The following is a 19358-nucleotide window of genomic DNA, read 5'->3' as shown; positions in this document are numbered from 1 at the left end:
AGTATTATTTGGAGATTGTGATATGGAGTGTATTGACATAAGCTTATAAAATTTATTTTTATAGAAGTTTTCTGTGGCAGATTGGCACGGTGGATAAAAATGAGACTCAGAATAAAGATCTGGTTTCAAATACCTCCTTAGGCCCTCACTAGCTGTGTGAATTTTTTTTTTGTAAATGTAAGTTTGGAATTTATTTTTAGGTAAATATATTTTCAACATTGGGGCTACATGACTAGTCCATCAATTTGTGCTCTCTTCAGCGGAGTTTGAATGCCAAATATACATTTACCTAAAAAGACCATTTTAGGGAGAACTTACACAAGGCAAACACTCACATAAAGGTCAGATACTGCACAAGGATACTATCAGAGTCTCTGAAGAACTTCAGTATTGATTGTGAGATATGAGAGATACTGGCACACGACATGCCTGCATCAAAGAAAGCACTGTTCTCTATGAGCAAAGCAGAATTGCAGCAGTGCAAAGGAAACATAAGATGTGTAAATCTTGAGACATCTCCATCCCAAATGTTCAAATCAACTATCTGTGCCCATCCTGTGGTAGAGCCTTCGGAGATCATACTGAACTAATCAGCCACAGATGAATACATTATAACTTGACTCCAACATGGAGACGTCTTTGCTCCTCTCTTTAAGTATTAAGGAAGAACAACGTGACCATAAGCAACTTTCTTAAACTGTTTCACACTCAGATTCCTCATATGTAAAATGGAGATAATCTTTTCCATACCATTCACCTAACAGAGTTGTTGTAGGGACTGTGTAGAAATAATTGATTATATAAATACAAACAGGATGAGCATTTTGTTTACTTTAAATTACTAAGTGATCGTTATTATTGATATTATTGTTATGCCATCAGGAATTGGTGGTTACCAGGATCATCCCAAGGAAGAGGAAGTTTTTGATGTAAATCCTAGTGCTCAACATTCTTTGTTTTTTTTGTCCCCCTCAATCATCAACACCATCATTGCCTTATCATCTTTGTTTTTTGTTTCCTCAATCTTCTCCTTATTTTGATAGATTGGGAGAGAATGGGTCTGAGGACAAATTATTTTCCTGCTATTCTTTTAGGCTTAATGTCATTTGGACTATCATTCAGGATAACAAAATAACCACTGTTTGTAACTGAATATATATCAATATATCAAATATGTGTATATGTGTTTATATATACATATATATGCATATATAAATATATTCATAGAAAGAGAGAGAGAGAGGGACTTAATCATGTTTTCTGTATACTTGTTGAAAGAATCTTTGGGTCAACCCTAGTGACATGGCAACAAGGATGCTTTATTGTGCTTCAATACAGTTTTTTTTTCATTCCATTTAGGTTGGAGATTTTGCGTATTTTGGAGACTTATATCAATTAAAATGCTATTTTCTTTTTTAAGGACCAATGTTATGTCTAGGTAGTTTAGCATTTCTCTAGGATAATTTAAGTTTTATATTTGTAGTGGGGTGATTTGTAGTCTGAAAGAATATGAAAGACATTGAGTTTCAGATATAAAAATCTGACCACAAATTCATACTTTGCTACATATTCAGAAGGTACTAAATTTTACAGCTTATATTTATGTGTAAGCATTGATATGTACAGTATCTCTTTTCTGATACAATATACATTGATTACTAAATGCATGCTCCTAAAGGATATTCCTTTTCTAAATTTTTGTGGCAGTGACCTGGTCCTGAATTTTGCCTGTTTACACACACACACACACAGATGCACACATCTTCACAATATATGACTTGGCCTTTGTTCAAAGCTTCTCGTTGATATACTATTGACTGAGTTCATGTGGATCTTGCTTGGCATCATCCTTGTAAGTCAAATAATTAGTAAGGTAATTTTGTTCTACTACAACTTGTGTTTGGAAGCCATATTCTTTTCTCTTTAGGAGAGATGATAACAGATTTAAAACTAGACAACCATGATGGGTTTAACCTTTTCCTCTGAAAAAAAAAAAGAAATATGGTTTATATCAATTGTTATTGATTATATTGTGTTCGTGGACTATTTTGAATAGACAATCATTTTACATATTTACATCATAAACTCTTTGTCTTTTCAGTATTCTTGAATCCATTATATATTTGAAGTACAATAATGATCCAAGATTGCAGAATTGAGTCTGTGTTTATTATAATCAACAAAGATACTTCACACATTATGATGACTTATGGCAGCATGGTCAATAGTTACTCAATTGATTTCAAGACTGTAACAGTTTTTGGATGCTGCTGAATTATATTATTTTTTGTTCTTTGATTCTTTTTATCACCTTAACATTTTGACTTTTATTTTCAATTGCTTTTTAAAGGAATCACAAATTTCTTGTTACCTGTTTTTTTCCAGATATCCTTTATTTTTTTATATGTAAACTTTAATTTGGCAATATGGGAAATACATCATTCGTGTTTGCTTTCAGACCTCCAAGCCATATATAGATCTAATCTTTCAATGCCTTTCCAAATATACTCAAAAACTTTCTCTTTTTTCCCGACCAGGATGTTAATGCTTTTATTTAGTGATATCCTTTGATAGTTTCGTCTTTCTCTTTGTGGTTCATACTGTGGCAATGATGGAAATAGTAATGATAATATTAACAGCGATGGTGGTAATAGTATATATATATATATGTATATATATATATATAGACCTACAGATATACATGCATACATACACACACACGTACACACACACATATGTATACATATATATATACATATATATATGTGTGTATATATATATATATATATATATATATATATATATATATATATATATATGCATATTCCTTTCAGCTACTCTAATACTGAGGTCTCATGAATCATACGCATCATCTTCCCATGTGGGAATGTAAACAAAACAGTTCAACTTTAGTAAGTCCCTTGTGATTTCTCTTTCATGTTTACATTTTCATGTTTCTCTTGATTCTTGTGTTTGAAAGTCAAATTTTCTGTTCAGCTCTGGTCTTTTCACTGAGAAAACATGAAAGTCCTTTATTTTATTGAAAATCCATATTTTGCCTTGGAGCATGATACTCAGTTTTGCTGGGTAGGTGATTCTTGGTTTTAATCCTAGCTCCATAGACCTCCAGACTATCATATTCGAAGCCCTTTGATCCCTTAACGTAGAAGCTGCTAGATCTTGTGTTATCATGATTGTTTTTGCACAGTACTCAAATTGTTTCTTTCTGGCTGCTTGCAGTATTTTCTCTTTGACCTGGGAGCTCTGGAATTTGGTGACAATATTCCTAGGAGTTTTCCTTTTGGGATCTTTTTGAGGAGGCAATCTGTGGATTCTTTCCATTTCTATTTTGTCCTGTGGCTCTAGAATATCAGGGCAGTTCTCCTTCATAATTTCTTGAAAGATGATACCTAGGCTCTTTTTTTTATAATGGCTTTTTCAGGTAGTCCAATAGTTTTAAAATTATCTCTCCTGGATCTATTTTCCAGGTCAGTGGTTTTTCCAATGAGATATTTCACATTGTCTTCTACTTTTTCATTCCTTTGGTTCTGTTTTATAATATCCTGATTTCTCACAAAGTCACTAGCTTCCACTTGCTCCAATCTCATTTTTAAGGTAGTATTTTCTTCAGTGGTCTTTTGGATCTCCTTTTCCATTTGGGTAATTCTGCCTTTCAAGGCATTCTTCTACTTATTTTCTTTTTGGAGCTCTTTTGCCATTTGAGTTATTCTATTTTTTAAGGTGTTGTTTTCTTCAATATTTTTTCCTGTATTTTTTGGGTCTCCTTTAGCAAGTCATTGACTTGTTTTTCATGGTTTTCTCACATCATTCTCATTTCTTGTCCCAATTTTCTCTCTACTTCTCTAACTTGCTTTTCCAAATGCTTTTTGAGCTTTTCCATGGTCTGAGACCAGTTCGTGTTTTTCTTGGAGGCTTTTGATGTAGGCTCTTTGACTTTGTTGACTTCTTCTGGCTGTATGTTTTGGTCTTCTTTGTCACCAAAGAAAGATTCCAAAGTCTGAGACTGAATATGAATCTGTTTTTGCTGCCTGGCCATGTTCCCAGCCAACTTACTTCACCCTTGAGTTTTTCAGCGGGGTATGACTGCTTGTAGAGTAAAGAGTATTTTGTCCCAAGCTTGAGGGGATGCACTGTTGTTTTCAGAGATATTTCTATATAGCCAGCTCTGCCACCCCAGCACTCCTTCTTCCCCAAGAACCACCAACCTGGACCTAACTCAGATCTTAAGCCCGCTCTGCATGCCTGCTCTGATCTGCCACTTAATTTCTTCCAGCAGGTGGGCCTGGGGCCAGAAGCAACTGCAGCTGTAGCTCTGTAGCTCCACCACCTCTGCTGCCTCCAGGGCAGTGGCTGAACTCCGAACTCTTTGAACTCTTTTCACTCTGTCCCCCACAGCTTTTCCCACTAACCTTCTCTGTTGTCTTTGGTGTTTGTGGATTGAGAAGTCTGGTAACTGCCACAGCTCACTGATTCAGGACACTAGAGCCTGTTCTGCCCAGCTCCTGGTCTGGTTGGTACTGCCACCACCCATGCTGGGCTCCCCTCCCCTCCACTCCCAACTCCGTGCATGATAGACCTCACTCAGTGACCATGCAGGCTGTCCTGGGATGGATTCCTGCTTCCCTCTGCTATTTCGTGGGTTCTGCAGTTCTAGAATTTGTTCAGAGCAATTTTTTATAGGTTTTTGGAGGGACCTGGTGGGGAGCTCACACAAATCTCTGCTTTCCAGCCACCATCTTGGCTCCGCCCCCCCCACTTCTACTACTACGACTACTTCTACTACTACTACTACTACTTCTTCTACTACTACTACTACTACTACTTCTACTACTACTACTTCTCCTACTACTACTACTTCTCCTACTACTACTTCTACTACTACTACTACTACTACCACTACTAAAAAGACCTTACTAGAACCAGAAAAATATTATAATTTTAGAAATGAGGGAACCGAGTGTAGCCCAAAGAGATTAATGATTTGTTTCTGAAGTCATATACATAGTAGAGGCAGTATTTGAATCCAGGTCTTCTGAGTATAAATGCAATGCTAGTCTCAATATACCATATTCCCTTCAATTTTATAATGATAACCTTAACCCAAAGAGGACAGTATAAAACTTCAAGCCACAACAAATAATAGAACCTTGGAACTTAAAGGAATATGCTTCTACTACACCATATTTATATAGCCCTTTATAATTAATGAAGCACATTAGCATATATTATCTAATGTCTTACAAATTCTTGTTAGTATAGTTAGCAATGGTAAAATTATTCCCAGTGTACCAAAAAGGCAGTTATTTTAGAAATATTATTTTCTTATTTGTCAACTTTTTCAAGCCTTATAATTGGGGAAAAAAGTGATTGAATCCTGGCTTTCTGATGTTTGATCTTGAGCTAACTCAAGTACAACAGGATACATTTTAACATATAAGATGCAGATTTAAGCAGGGATAGGAAAAAAAAACCTGCTCAGATATCTTTAAAAATTCCTTTATGAAACAATATTTGAAAAATTTAGTACAATTTCACCAATATGTACCTTCCATTCCAGTTTATAAGAAGCAAATTGTGGAATACAATCATGGTCTAATAATTATGGTACTACAATAGGAAGCCTAGATACTTATTTATATAGGATATCAAATACCAAAATGATATTCTACATTTCTTTTACGACATAGCAAAGGAGCTTTTAGCTACCTGAATTACCACAACAAAGGTAGATATTGCATAAACAGCCAAATGCAGATTTAGGAAGAGCTGACCTCACATCCTCCATCTGACCCATACTGACTTTGTGACCATGAGAAAGTCATCTAAACTTCTTTGTGTCCCAATCTACTTCCTAAGATTATAAAATGCACAAAAGTTGCTAATTGAAATTGATGGAGAGATTTTCCTTGCTGGGAGCTCTCTTATTTTGTGGGGTAGTTCAGATGAAAAACAAATGGCATTCAAAACTAGGGTTTCACAAACTTTATTCCTCTTCCTTGGGATTGGGGCTGGGAAGGAGGACACCTGCTAGCAAGTACAGTATTGGTGTGAGACCTCTTTGCCCACAGTGAGAAGCACATGGTCCAGATGAGGTTTATCCGTAGTCTGCTTGAAGGCTCAGAGATTCTTAGAGATTTAGACAATGGCCATCACAGTATCTCTAGAGGATTGCCCTGTTATCTAGAGGATGAATAAATAAGGATACTTTCTAAATTTCCAAATAAGGAGAGAGGAATGGGGAGCAGGAAAGTAGGGAACTTAACTATAATTTTGCTAACTCAGCAAGGGTATGAAAAAACCTTAATACTCAGTCTCTGGGTTTATTAACCTTGGAGTACAGATATCCTGGAAGGAGTAGGGGGCAGTGGTAGAACCAAGTGAAATGATTTTTTTTCATCAATTGACATCAATATACAAATAAAAACCACAGGTCTAATCCCACCTCCTCCCCCCAAATTAAAATTCTGAACTCCTTAGTATTAATAATAATATGATAGATTACTTGTAGAAGGAATCAAAAGTGCAATTTTATCTTCTCCAATAGATTATAAGCTTCTTGAGGGCAGGGATTGTCTTTTGCCTTTTTGTGTGTGTTTCCCCAGGACTTAGCAGTGTTCCTGGAATGTATCAGGCACTTAATATGTGTTGATCAATTACCAGGCATTTACTATCTGTGTGAACCTGGGCAAGTCACTTAACTTCCATTTGCCTCAGTTTCCTCATCTATAAAATGGAGATTATAATAACACCTACCTCACAGGGTTGTTGTGAGGATCAGTTATAATAACTGTAAAGTGGTTAGCAAAGTGCCTAGCACATACCAAGGATTCTACAAATATTGTTATAATTGTTATATTGAAAGTTTTGGGGGATTGATTGGTAAATAAGGTTACCCTGCCATCATGTTTCTTGCTACTACAATTTAGTAGTAAGTACTTCCTAAAATTGTTATTGGTGGTGGTCCATCATCCACACCAAAAAAAATGAAAAAAATAGAGCATATATCTAAAAAAAAGTTGTTGGGATGAAGTCAGAAAGTTTTATGCCAAGAGGCAGGAACATGGATGGAGATTGGTTTCTCTGGAAACTTTCACTTGGGGTAGGGCATATATCACTAAGTCCCCAGTGTTTCAGGCTTTGGCAGTAATTTTCATTGTTAATCCCAGCAGAAGGATGGGATCTTCTACACCTTTTTTATGCATGGGACAAATCATGGCTCCTCATATAGTTTATTACATTCCTAAAAGTTTTCTTTCTTCTTGATCTTTCTTTGGAATTTCTAGAATTGTTTACTGATAGCATTATCTATTTCCCAATTCCCAGCTCTATGCATTGGGATCTCTAAAAGTTGTAATTAATTGAGGGGGCAAAGTAGGAGGAGGAGAAGGAAAAAGAAAGGAAAAAGAAAAAAGTTAACAATAAGGTATTTATCATATGAAGAAAAAAAATCTTAAGTACCTACTCATTCATCCAAACATATCCAAAATAAAATTAGGTTGAGAGAGATATATTTATTAAAAAAATACACCAGTGAATGCCATTTTAAGAAAAGGGGCTTTGGGTAGTTTAGTTTTCTTTTATCTACAGCTGCTTACAAAAACTCCAGGGAGCTTATTCAATTATATATATATTTTTAGGATTCTATGCATCATTTCTGCCCCACCTTAAAGAAGTATCAGCAAAATATATGGGGTGCCACTGAAATTCAAAAGGAGCTGATTATTTTGACAGGAGGTGGGGAAATCTACAGGTAGTCATTAGAAGAAAACAGGCAAATGGAAGGAGAGGAAGGGGTTCTTTTTTATCATCTGAAGGCACCTTTTTACTCTAGAGTTATATTGCCTTGAGTACACTATTTTTGAGGCTTCAGAACTTCTTTCCAAGGTTGTAAATTTCTAGTCATACTAACTGGGACAGAAATTTCATTACCGGGGATTTCATGAATTATGAGAAGGGTCAACAGGCAAAATATAGGAGGATATCATACTTCCACTCTAGTTAGATAGCTGTTAAGTGTTAAAGTTAGGATCAAATGCTAGTTCTCTCCTTATTCCAATTCCAGAATGCTTCCACTATAGCACACTGCCTTTAATTGTAAATGCCCTTCCTTCCATTGCCAGACCTTCTCTACCTCTCCTTTCCATGTCCCTTCTGTTACTTTCACTTCTCTATTCTTCCCTTCATAGACTAGTGATATAGCCCCACTGCTGTAAGCTATATAACTTTAACATAACTTGGGAGCATTTGTTTCTTTTCAATCTTTCACATACTACAGTGGTACATCTGTGAATTCGGAATTTCAGGTAGTTGAAGTCTAGAAATATGGATACTCTGTATCTTCAGATATCATTTTTTTCCGTTCTCCCTGACTCCGGACAGAATTATCTATACAGCATTAAAAAAACATTTCCATTTAAAAATAAATCTAGGAAAAAGGAGTTAACACTTCTTTCCCTACCATAGACACACACAAATTTCAGCATTCTATGATTAGCTACCCAAAAAAAGGTAAGTTAGGGACCTGAAAATTTACCCATTTCTCTTTAACTATTTCATAAGCATGATAATACAGCTTCTGTGACTTTCATATGCTTTTCACAAAAAGGCTTTCCCTAACCAAGTGCCCACTTGGATGCTGTTCACAGTATTCTCTGATGGGTCTGTGCTCCATCTGTGTTCCAAAAGTTTTAATAACAAGCTAATAAGGCTGAGACTGAGCAACATCTGCCTCTAATCAGATTCATATCTTAGATATGGGGAATTTTATGTTAAGATGTAAGGAATGTCAGACAGAGCTTCCTAAATAGATTTTATTAGGTATTAATATCAGCAAATAAGGACACAACTCAGTACCATTCTAAATATTTAAGGGTAATATATCTCTTTACTGGCTTTATTTATAATTTCTGCCAACACATTTTTAAAGGCCTTATCCTGTCATGTTGAATTTGGCCATCCAGACAGTTATAGATAGATCTTTCTGGTGGCATGCTTGTATAAGTTGGCATTGGTAGTCAGGCTTTGATTCTTCACATATTAATGTGATAAATGTCATGCTAGACAATGAGGAATGTGGACAGCATGCCATTGTGTTCTCCTGCCACTTCCTGCTTTCTAAACATAAAAATGCAGGAAGTTTCCTGAAGGAATGAGTAATGAAAAGAGATAAATATAGTTATGATGTTAGCTGAAAAGTCTTGAGGCACCAACTGTCTCTAAATTTCCGTCTAAATTGAATAGAAATTGAATCAGTCTTAAACCAGGAATATACTCTTCTAGGTGAATTTAGAACAGACATATGCTTCCTTGTCCTCTGATATCCCACAAAAGAAAGCAGGGAATACATGATCATAGACTACTTTAGAGAGTGCATCCAGCTTTTAGCAAAGGGTTTTCCAACCTGCCACAAGGAAAAACTGGAGAAAAAAAAACTATCACTGAAAAATCAACAGCAAAAGTTATGCTTACCATTGAATTAATTAGATTGACTGGGGTAGAGGAACAGAGTACGAGTGAAAAGATGGCTGATATATTGGAAAAAGTTCCTTGGACTTGGAGTCAGAAGATGTGCTTTGAAACCTCACTATCATATTTATGAGTTGCATGATCCTCATGGCTAACAACTCACTACACCTCAGATTTCTCACCTGTAAACTTCAATACATAGATGGGTCTATAATTTCAGCCCTGGTAGAGGATCACAAGATCATAGCTTACAAGCTGAAAGAGACCTCAAAGGTCAGTTGGGTCAACCTCTTTCTTTTACTCAAGGGAAAACTGAAGATTTGAGAGGTACAGTGACTTTTCCAAGGTCACCCAGATTTGAACCCAGTTTCTCTAACTCTAAATTCAGGGCTTTTTCTAGTTTATCATGCTGCAACCCTTCTGTACTTTCTTATCATGTGATTCTTGTATATTTCCACTCATAAATCCTTCACAGAATTCTAGCCAACATATTGAAAGCCTTCTTCCAGATCTCTTAACATTTTGTTAGTAACAGTGTTGGACTTCAGCTATTTGTACATTAAGTTTTACTCTTGCTAAATGACTTGCACACCTCCTTTTCCAACCATTTATTTCCATGATGATAACCTATATGCCACTTCGTATATAAAAGTCATGCTTTATAATAGTCAGTAGTCTATTGATAGCTCCTATGCATCTCCACTTTGCCTCCCGGTCACCTACAATCCTGATTATAATTTTTCAGGCCATTGTCTTCCATAGTTTATAGACATATAGGCTATGCATGAACACTTTTTTTAATTGGATTTTTGTATCAATGAGCTGTTTGGAATTGCTGAAATACATTTTTTTTCACAAATGCATCTCAACCTATACTCTCCACTTCAATTCTGTGCCCCAGTCATTGTGCTTCTATTGTGTTGAGTCAAGTTATCATCTCTGAAATGGGAATAATGCTTGCAATATCTTTCTCATTGTGTTTGTCCTTCATTTTCCAAGAGGACCATGGCATCAGGGAAATGATGGCATGAATCACAGTTGACTTTGATTTGAGTGAGGGAGGGCTCTGCAAGGGCAGCAGCCTCACTTTCTCCTGCAGAGCGATCTGGGTCCAGTGGCCTGACATTCACCAGGATGACTGGGAATGGCCCAGGATGCAATGGGAGACCCTGGCCCTTTTAGGCTAAGACCTTTTCAGGGACTCACTGAGAGTGAGGTAATGCACATTCAGTGAATAGTCCTCTTTAAGAAGTAGGTCAAGAGACAGCCACTTTAATTAGAAAAAAGAAAAAAAAATCAGGCTGGGAGAGGAAGACCCTGAGGGTTGTAGTTCCAAAGACAAACAGTTACCATGGACATTCACTCTAAGCCAGGAAGGCTCAAAATACAGCCATTAAGTGGAGCTTGGGCAGGGTCAGAGGGAGCTGGGTTTATGTTTTTGTGAAGAAAGAAAGAAAGGACAAAGAAACAAAGAAAGAAAGAAAGAAAGAAAGAGAGGGAGGGAGGAAGGAAGGAAAGAAGGAAGTAGGGAAAGAAAGAAAGAAAGAAAGATAAAAGGAGGGAGGGAGGGAAGGAAGGAAGGAAGGAAGAAATTTAGCTAGCAAACCCCAAGTTAAGTGGGAAGCTTCTGGACATCAAGATTTACCTTCCTTGGAGAGGAGGAGAGGGAGAGGGAGGGGAAGGGGGAAGAGGACGGGGAGGGAGAGGACAAGCTGAGATATCCATCTAGCTGGATCCCCATTCAGGCAGCTCAGTTTACTCACTGGTTGTTTTTGTCCTTCATTTTAGAACAGGACCATGGCATCTGGTAACTGTTTCACTTTGGAACTACAACACTGAGGATCTTCCCTTCCCAGCTTGATTTTTTTTTCTTTTTGCTAGTTAAAGGGACCACCCTTTGACTGACTTCTGAAAGACAACTATTCACTGAATGGGCATTACCTCACTCTCAGCGAGCCCCTGAAAAGGCCTTTGCTTAAAATGGCCAGGGTCTTCCATTGCATCCTGGGCCATCTCCAGTCATCTTGATGAATATCTGGTCACTGTAATCCAGATGGCTCTGGAGGAGAAAGTGAGGCTGGTGATCTTGCACAGCCCTCCCTAATTCAAATCAAAGTCAACTGTAAGTCATGTCACCTGTCTCATAGAGTAGAGAGAGAGAAAGAGACAGAGGCAGAGATAGTCAGAAAGACAGAGACAGAGAAAGAGACAGCAGCAGAGAGACAGTGAGAGAAATTAAAAGTGTAAGCTATTGAAGGAGATGGAAAGAGGACCTGGGGCCAAGTACACAGTTCGAGCAATTTACCTTAGGACAGAGGAACAGAGTTATACCATCCCTTCCTCAGACACTGGAACAAAAGAGGAAAGAACAGAGGAATGATGTAGATAGTCAATCAACTCTTTATTTCTGTTCCATGTAAACACTGTCTACATTTGTACTCTATCCCAATACCCTAATGGATCAAGAATGTGACACTGAACATGAACTAAATTCAGCTCTCAAAGACCCAATCACCACAAGTAGCATGTGCCAGAATTGTAAAAGATGACAAGTCCAAAGAAACCAAATATTCCAAGGTCCTATGATTCTGTGAGTAATTATTCAATTGGCATTAATTTATTGTCTTCTATGAGCCAGGCACCATTCTAGGTGCTGAGGATACAAAGACAAAACAACCATATAAACAGCGACAATAAAAACATTCTTTCCCTTAAGGAGTTTGCATTCTAAAGGGTGGGGGTGGGGGATAACAAACTACATTTACACAGGTAATTAAAAATAAATTCTTCACAAAATAAAATACAAAATAATTTTGGGAAGAGAGGAAGAACTATTGAGGAAATTAAGAAACCCCATAGAGAAGGTGACACTTGAGTTAAGACCTAATTCCATGAGGTGGAGGCAAATGATGGAATCACACAGAGCTATCTGTGTAAAGGAAATGGAATATCATGTGTGAGACATAACGAGGAGATAAGTTTGGTTGATCAGTGAAGAATGGGAAAGGTAGGAATCTGTGATGATCCTGGAAATAAAGCCTGGATCTAAATTGGAGAAGGACCACTGATGCTTCCTCATAAAAGGAGTGACATGGCCAGACTCATAGTTTTGGAATATCAATTTGGGATCTAGGTGGAGGGTGAATTATGGAGGAAAGCAACTGTATACCCATAGATAAAGTAGGAGGCTACTAACAGAGCCCAGAGTAGAGGTGAAATGTACTTTAATTAGGGAAGTGATTATGTGAATTCTGACTAGGGGAAGGATGAAGAATGTTGTAGATGTAGAAAGAGCAAAACATGGTATCTGATTAGATCTAGGGAATACACAAAAATGAAGACTTGAGGTTGTTAGAGCAGGCTTAATGAGATTCTAGAATAGGTCTCAGCTTGAAGACTAACTTTAGAAGAATAAAGAAGAGGCTGAGTTAGAACAATAAGAGGTTACGATCAGATAAAGGAATTTCTGAATTCAAGATCATGGAGGTATGGTTATGGGTAGTGATAAAATCTAACATAAGCACAACCTAAGTGACTGAGATAGAGTAAACATGCACTTTAGGAGAATTAAAAACAGTGATAATCTAGTCAAAAATCTCTGTTTAAGGGTACATTCAAGTATCCATGGAAGTTCCTATGTCTGAGGTGAAGCCCTGGGATGGAGTGAGCCAAGTATAGAACTTCATAAAAAATAGAGAAAATGATGATGATGATGATGATGATAACAATAATAATACCTAATGACTACATACTACTTTAAAATTTGCAAAGAAGTTTATATATTTCTTTTGACTCTTACACCAACCCTCTGAAGTAGGTGATATTACTATCCCTATTTTAATGATAAATCCCCTGAAGTGAAGGGGTTAACAGTTAATGATGAAGGAGGATTAGAACTCATCTTTCTGATGCCAGATCTAGTACTTTATCCATTCTCCTACCTAACTGCGTCTAAAAGCTGCTAGATGGATCTCAACTGTTTCATATAAAGCTAGTACCTTTACTCCTCCCTGCTTGCTGTGGGTATCTGCGGAAATAAGGTCTTGAGACAAGGATAAAGAAATAATGTAGAGAGTGTCCAGAGATAGAGAGTCAATTTCTGTTGGCACAAGAATATGGAAAGATTCATGATTAAAGAGGGTATGTTAATAATACTGGAGTTTCAAGGAGGTTATTGACAAAAAGATATGCTCAATAAACAAGCAAATATTTATAGTAATAGTTCTTGTAGTAGCAAAGAACTGAAAACAATATAGATGCCCATGGGTTAGAGAATGGCAAAACAAATTGGGGTACAGAAGTGGAATGGAATATTACTGCATGTTATGAAATGATGAATACAGTGATATATGGTAAGATTTGCATAAAGTGATGCAAAATGAAGTAAAGAACATGCTAAGCTGGACAATTATAAGAAGTAAATAGAAAGAACAATGTAAAACAATAAAAAAGGATTGTTGGGGAATTATTAAAAAAAAGGATTGGTCCTAAAGAATATGAGATAAAATTTCTTCCCTCTCCTTTGTGAATAAATTTGGGGGGTGGAGATGGTGGGGAATATTTTGCATAATGTCACCTGTATGTTAATTTCTGTATGTAACAGCATGTAATTTTAATGAATGATTAATTTTGCTGTATTTCTTTTTATTTCTCTATTTTTTTTATCATAATCAACATTTCTACAGGAGGGTACAGAAGAAAGACTACATCCAAGTGGTATAAAAGGGATCTATAGCAATCTATTTAAGTGCAAAGAAAGATAATAATGGGGATTTCAAAGACAAAATAGAAAAGAACAGAGTAAGATATGCATTAAGGCAAGTTCAAATAAAGCTTTAGTTATTTAATATCTATTTGATCATGGACAAGTCCCTTAACACACCTTAGCAACAATTTCCTCATCTGTAAAATGTGCATGTGTGACTTAATGGCTTTGGAGGTTCCTACCAGTTCTAAATCTGTCTGTGATGTAAAGGAAGGAAAGGAATGGGGTGGTGGGAAACTGGAGTTATACAGGCCACTCAAAAGGGCCTTCAAAATAATAGCATGTTGCAAAGGAAGAATATTGGATTTGGAAAGAGAAACTGGATTCAAATACTAGTTTATTACCTCCTACCAGTGTGACCTCCTGAAATTAATTTAAACCCTCTGGGTTTCAGTTTCTGCATTTGTTAAATTAGTGGTTGAACTAGTAACTTCTAAGAAACTTTTAAGGGATAAATCTATGAACCTCTAATTCAAAACTCAAGTATGGACTAGAATGGTAACAGTAGAAATAGAAGAGAAAGTACCAGTTTAACATGCTAAAGCATTATAAAGATTGCTTAGCCCAAGGACAGGTAGGGTGCCTTTATCTCTGTTGGTGAGTAGACAGGATCATGCATGACCTTATTCTTGAATAATTCCTAAAAATTTCCAAAGAAGAATTGGCACATATAAAGTGCCCCCCCCATCCCAAACTATAAAGGCTACTCAACAGTTTCTGTTAAGATACTATACAGGCAGATAAGAAAAATGTTGGTCAGATTTTCACAGCTTGAAAAGACTCAAGGAAGAGCTCAAAGGTAGTATAAAGTTGAATTAGCATGGGCAGAGGTTTTGCTACCATCATTTGGATTAATTCACTGCAGATACATCCAGCTAAATCCCCCCAAACTGATACACCAAGAAAGACAACCTCGATTTAGGAAGAGGAAGGAGCTAATATATTCTATTATAGTCCATTTTCCCCCTTCCTTGATCATGAAAATCTTGAATTAGCATATATTGAAGAGGTGATTATTGATCACACTTGAGCTCCTGAGGAGTTCTATAAACATTCCCACATTGTCTAATTGAAGGCTGTTTCTTCTGTGCTATGGATTAATTTACTGGACGGTCTGACCTCTGGAAGACTATGAAAAAAAAAATCTGCTTTGGCCCTGGCCATGAAGGGTCCTGTGGGGGTGGAGAGTCATAAATGAGTCACATTGAACCAGAAATGGGGAGGGGAGAGGGAGGAAGACAGATACTCTCTTCTTGCTTAGAAAAGGCATTTCAAGCCTTCAGTATTTATCTAATTGATAGAATAGCTATCTATCCTTGAAGTCACTCATTCATTTCATTTGAGGTTTGGAGCAGTCCAGAACAAAATTAGCTTTGCAGAAGCCTGACTTAAGTGGGTGAAGAATTTTGATATCCAGTTTTCCCACATGGAAGTTTTACAGGTAGGGAAAAAATGGAGAGGCCATCATCTGAATAAAGGGAGAGTAAGCAGCTTCCTCTGGCATGGTCTGGTCACAATACTATTCAATTTCAATCCTTTATGCATGGACTGTAGCAAAGAAGCCATAGTAGATAATTAGCAAATAGAAAATCCTGAGGGAAAAGTCTAGGAAGAGTGATTTAAATTGGAATTTTATAAGGGTATAGGCTGAGTCTTGCCAGAGTTCAAAAAGTAATCAAATCCAAGAGGTCATAAGTACAGTCCAAAGTTTGATGTGTGAACTGGTAACCATGGACAAATTACTCAAATAATTGCATTCATTTCCCATGCCAGCAACGTTATGCTTAAGATCATACAAGCTAGGCTTCAGCAATATGTCAACTGACATGACTGAGAATTACCATGAAGACAGGCCAGTTTTTGAAGAGGCAGAGGAACTAGTGACCAAATTGCCAACATTCACTGGATTATGGAAAAAGCAAGGGAGTTCCAGGGAGGGAAACAAAACAAAACAAAAACTATGCTTCTTCTTCATTAACTACATTAAAACCTTTGATTTTGAGAATCACAACAAAATGTGGCAAATCCACAAAGAGAAGGGAGAACCAGATCATCTTACTTGTCTTCTGAGGAAAGTGTATGGGGCCCAAAAAGCAAGAGTTAGAACTGAGCATGGAACAACTGATTGGATTAAGATTGGAAAAGGAGTACAGCAAGGCTACATGTTTACCTTATTTAGTTAACTTACATGTAGAGAACACCGCATGAAATATTGTTGTGCTGAAAAAAGGGAGCGAGACCCGGATATAAATTTTGATGTGGATTTATTCAAGCATGCAACTGTTCGGAGTAAAGACTGAAATCGAACAGGCCCAAGCAGGGGTAGGGTCAGGTTATTTAAAGGAAAAAAAACACAAACTGATTTTCATGGAGATGGGAACACAAACTGTGAGGCGAGCTGGGGCAAGATGGAGGGTAAACTGGGGGACAGAGCACAACAGTATCAGGCTGGACAAACCAAAAGCCAGAATAAAGGTTTCCAGGAGAAATAGCCACAATCTCGGATATTCAGATGATAACACTATGATGACAGAAAGTGAAGAAGAATTAAGAAGCCTCTTGATGGGAGTGAAAGAGGAAAGTGAAAAAGTTGGCTTGAAGCTTTACATAAAAACTAAGATCTGGGCAACTCATTCCATCACTTTGTAGCAAACAGAGGGAGAAAAAATGGAAGCAGTGTCAGATTTTATATGCTTGGGCTCAAAGATCACTGCAGAAGGTGACTGCAATCATGAAATCATAATAAAAAACCACTTGCCCCTTGGAAGGAAACCTGAGGTAAATATGGACAATATACTAAAAAGCAGACATTAGCTTGCCAACAAAATCCGCATAGTTGAAACCATGATTTTTTCCAAAAGCAATGTATAGCTGTGAGAATTGGACAATAAGGAAATTTGAGTGCTGCACAATCAATGCCTTTGAATTGGAGAAGACTTTTGAGAATCTCTTGGACAGCAAAAAGATCAAATCAGTCATACTTTAAAAAATGAGTTCAGACTACTCACTGGAATTACACTACTCACTCAAATACTGACCCCGCAGCTTGAACGCTTCAGCCACATAATGAAAAAGTGAGACTCATTGGAAAAGACCCTAATGTTGGGAAACAGTGAAGGTAAAAGGAAAAAGGGATGGTGGAGGATGAGAGGGATAGTGCCTTGGAAGCAATGAACATGAGCCTGGACAGACTTTGGAAGATAGTGGAGGATAGAAGGGCCAGGAGTGCTGTGGTTCATGGGATCACGAAGAGTTGGACATAACTGAACAACTGAATGACAACAACAGTCATGAACAACACACTATGAGGCAGTAAGTACCAAGGATTAGACTTTTACCTAGGGATTCTAGTGACGTATGTACTAAAAAATATGTTGAGATATACTGGAGTAGAAAGAGACAGAGAGACCTTGGGTAAGATCTCTAATTTGGTAAACAAGGCTTTATGGAAAGGGTATCCTTTTAGAGGACCCTTCCATAGGAGGAGTACAAAGGCTAGAACTGAGCTAGGGAAGAGATCATATGAATTGTAGAAGTATTTAACTAACCATTTAATTTGATTAATCATTCTTGCTACCTAGATTCTAAGCTTAGATATTTCTACCTATAGAAGGAATTACAAATGTTGTCAGCTACTGTAAATGTTGGTACCTTGTGTTAAAATTCCAGTTGCCTCATCATAGATCCAGCTCTATTTCTTATCTAATAGCTTTTCTTTTAAGAATTCTCTGCTGAAAAATGTCTGTTCTATTATCTTAATGATCTGCTAGTAATGTCCCTTTTTTGCTCCTCTATGTTGGTGTTTCTCTAGTCCTGGACAATAAGAATCACATGACCCTTTTTTGTATTGTCTCCAGTACATGACAATATTTCTAAGTTACTTTGCATTTTCACAATAAATGTTTGATAAATACCCATCAAATTTATAAGTATATGCTGATTATTTAAATGATTTTTATCCAACCTCATCTCTAGGTCATTTAAAGCTCATTATAGCTTAACTGAAGTAAAATTGAAACGTCAGGTGGAGCAGAATGGAAGACATGGGTTCGAATCTTGCCTTGGATATTCAATGGATGGCATAAGAGAGTACCTGCCCTCTAGTAGCTCATAATACAGTGGAAAAAGACAACACAAAGAGAAACTAAAAAGCAGAAAGTGGATTAAAAGGCAACTATGAACTGCAACCAGGAGGAGAAATTAACTGAGATATGAGTTACAGAATTGATTTCATTTCACAAAATGAAAAGGTTCTGGAACTCATGAAGTCTAGGAGAACTGTGGGAAATGATAAAGAAAAATTCCCAGGGCACTCTCCTTAAACAGTTGAGGATTGGAGAGGAGCTGCTAGATGCTTGCCTCCTAGCCCACCCTCTCCAACCAGAGGGAGGGAGGTACTCTGGTGGATGGGGATGCTGAAGGGGTGTGACTTCCAGAGTTGATTCCATCTTGTAGAGTAATACATTTTTTGAGATCATGAAGTCCAGAAGAGCAATTGTAAATTGATGAGAAGAAATGGGAAAATGAAGCAGACACTTGAGGGGCCCAGGCTGCCTCTACATTTTAACATTTGCCACAGAAAGTAGAGGATTGACTGTCCAAGCTCAATAAATATCAAGAGGTATGAGAACAGAAAAACTACATATGTCATTGTAAAGTATGAGTTTAGATAAATATTAGTTTTATACCAAGCACATTAATAAAACATTTTCAGACTTAAAAAGAGCTGTCTTCATAACAATCCAGTTAGGATAATACAAATATCATCTCCATTTGTAGATTAAAAAGAAAAAAAAACCCAAGAAGCTAAACAATTTAGTCCTAGCCACAGAGCTAGCAAATATTGGAACTGGGACTTAAACCTAGGTCATGGAAGTCTAAATCCAGTGTACTTTCTATTACACCAGGCCACACTCCCCCCCCCCCATTAAAAGCATGTAGATTATATTCCTTATTTAGTAAGTTAGAAAATTGATCTGGAAGGATGAATGAGTCCTTTATTTTGCCTTTTCTTTTGTCACTTTTTCTTACTGATTAGATTTTCCTCATTTATTAGCATTTTTAAAAGAGAGAAAACATACACACATACACACAAAAGTTATTGGTC

The sequence above is a fragment of the Trichosurus vulpecula genome, chromosome 7 (genome assembly GCF_011100635.1).
Source record: "Trichosurus vulpecula isolate mTriVul1 chromosome 7, mTriVul1.pri, whole genome shotgun sequence".
Lineage (NCBI taxonomy): Eukaryota > Metazoa > Chordata > Mammalia > Diprotodontia > Phalangeridae > Trichosurus > Trichosurus vulpecula.
This window is presented reverse-complemented; position numbering follows the sequence as displayed.